Here is a 2,572-nt window from a genome sequence, read left to right as displayed (position 1 = left end):
AGAGAGAGAAAGGGAGAGAGAGAATGACATGGAGAGAGAGAAAGGGAGAGAGAGAGAAAGGGAGAGAGAGAAAGGGAGAGAGAATGACATGGAGAGAGAGAATGACATGGAGAGAGAGAAAGGGAGAGAGAGAATGACATGGAGAGAGAGAAAGGGAGAGAGAGAATGACATGGAGAGAGAGAAAGGGAGAGAGAGAATGACATGGAGAGAGAGAAAGGGAGAGAGAGAGAATGACATGGAGAGAGAGAAAGGGAGAGAGAGAGAAAGGGAGAGAGAGAAAGGGAGAGAGAGAATGACATGGAGAGAGAGAATGACATGGAGAGAGAGAAAGGGAGAGAGAGAAAGGGAAAGAGAGAATGACATGGAGAGAGAGAAAGGAGAGAGAGAATGACATGGAGAGAGAGAATGGCATGGAGAGAGAGAATGACATGGAGAGAGAGAAAGGGAGAGAGAGAATGACATGGAGAGAGAGAAAGGGAGAGAGAGAATGACATGGAGAGAGAGAAAGGGAGAGAGAGAAAGGGAGAGAGAGAATGACATGGAGAGAGAGAATGACATGGAGAGAGAGAAAGGGAGAGAGAGAAAGGGAAAGAGAGAATGACATGGAGAGAGAGAAAGGGAGAGAGAGAATGACATGGAGAGAGAGAATGGCATGGAGAGAGAGAATGACATGGAGAGAGAGAAAGGGAGAGAGAGAATGACATGGAGAGAGAGAAAGGGAGAGAGAGAATGGCATGGAGAGAGAGAAAGGGAGAGAGAGAAAGGGAGAGAAAGAAAGGGAGAGAGAGAGAAAGGGAGAGAGAGAATGACATGGAGAGAGAGAATGACATGGAGAGAGAGAAAGGGAGAGAGAGAAAGGGAAAGAGAGAATGACATGGAGAGAGAGAAAGGAGAGAGAGAATGACATGGAGAGAGAGAATGGCATGGAGAGAGAGAATGACATGGAGAGAGAGAAAGGGAGAGAGAGAATGACATGGAGAGAGAGAAAGGGAGAGAGAGAATGACATGGAGAGAGAGAAAGGGAGAGAGAGAATGGCATGGAGAGAGAGAAAGGGAGAGAGAGAAAGGGAGAGAGAGAGAAAGGAGAGAGAGAATGACATGGAGAGAGAGAAAGGAGAGAGAGAATGACATGGAGAGAGAGAAAGGGAGAGAGAGAATGGCATGGAGAGAGAGAAAGGGAGAGAGAGAAAGGGAGAGAGAGAAAGGAGAGAGAGAATGACATGGAGAGAGAGAAAGGGAGAGAAGGAAAGGAAAGAGAGAATGACATGGAGAGAGAGAAAGGGAGAGAGAGAATGACATGGAGAGAGAGAATGGCATGGAGAGAGAGAATGACATGGAGAGAGAGAATGACATGGAGAGAGAGAAAGGAGAGAGAGAATGGCATGGAGAGAGAGAAAGGGAGAGAGAAAAGGAGAGAGAGAAAGGGAGAGAGAGAGAAAGGGAGAGAGAGAATGACATGGAGAGAGAATGACATGGAGAGAGAGAAAGGGAGAGAGAGAATGACATGGAGAGAGAGAAAGGGAGAGAGAGAATGGCATGGAGAGACAGAAAGGGAGAGAGAGAAAGGGAGAGAGAGAAAGGGAGAGAGAGAGAAAGGGAGAGAGAGAATGACATGGAGAGAGAGAATGGGAGAGAGAGAATGACATGGAGAGAGAGAATGGCATGGAGAGAGAGAATGACATGGAGAGAGAGAATGACATGGAGAGAGAGAAAGGGAGAGAGAGAAAGGGAGAGAGAGAATGACATGGAGAGAGAGAAAGGGAGGGAGAGAAAGGGAAAGAGAGAATGACATGGAGAGAGAGAATGACATGGAGAGAGAGAATGGCATGGAGAGAGAGAATGACATGGAGAGAGAGAATGACATGGAGAGAGAGAATGACATGGAGAGAGAGAAGGACATGGAGAGAGAGAATGGCATGGAGAGAGAGAATGACATGGAGAGAGAGAATGACATGGAGAGAGAGAATGGCATGGAGAGAGAGAATGACATGGAGAGAGAGAATGGCATGGAGAGAGAGAAAGGAAAGAGAGAATGACATGGAGAGAGAGAATGGGAGAGAGAGAATGACATGGAGAGAGAGAATGGCATGGAGAGAGAGAATGACATGGAGAGAGAGAATGACATGGAGAGAGAGAAAGGGAGAGAGAGAAAGGAGAGAGAGAATGACATGGAGAGAGAGAAAGGAGGAGAGAAAGGGAAAGAGAGAATGACATGGAGAGAGAGAAAGGAGAGAGAGAATGACATGGAGAGAGAGAATGGCATGGAGAGAGAGAATGGCATGGAGAGAGAGAAAGGGAGAGAGAGAATGACATGGAGAGAGAGAAAGGGAGAGAGAGAATGACATGGAGAGAGAGAAAGGGAGAGAGAGAATGACATGGAGAGAGAGAAAGGGAGAGAGAGAATGACATGGAGAGAGAGAATGGCATGGAGAGAGAGAATGACATGGAGAGAGAGAAAGGAGAGAGAGAATGACATGGAGAGAGAGAAAGGGAGAGAGAGAATGACATGGAGAGAGAGAAAGGAGAGAGAGAAAGGGAGAGAGAGAATGACATGGAGAGAGAGAATGACAT

Source organism: Oncorhynchus nerka, linkage group LG18 (genome assembly GCF_034236695.1).
Source record: "Oncorhynchus nerka isolate Pitt River linkage group LG18, Oner_Uvic_2.0, whole genome shotgun sequence".
Classification (NCBI taxonomy): Eukaryota; Metazoa; Chordata; class Actinopteri; order Salmoniformes; family Salmonidae; genus Oncorhynchus; species Oncorhynchus nerka.
Note: the sequence above shows the minus strand (reverse complement) of the source record.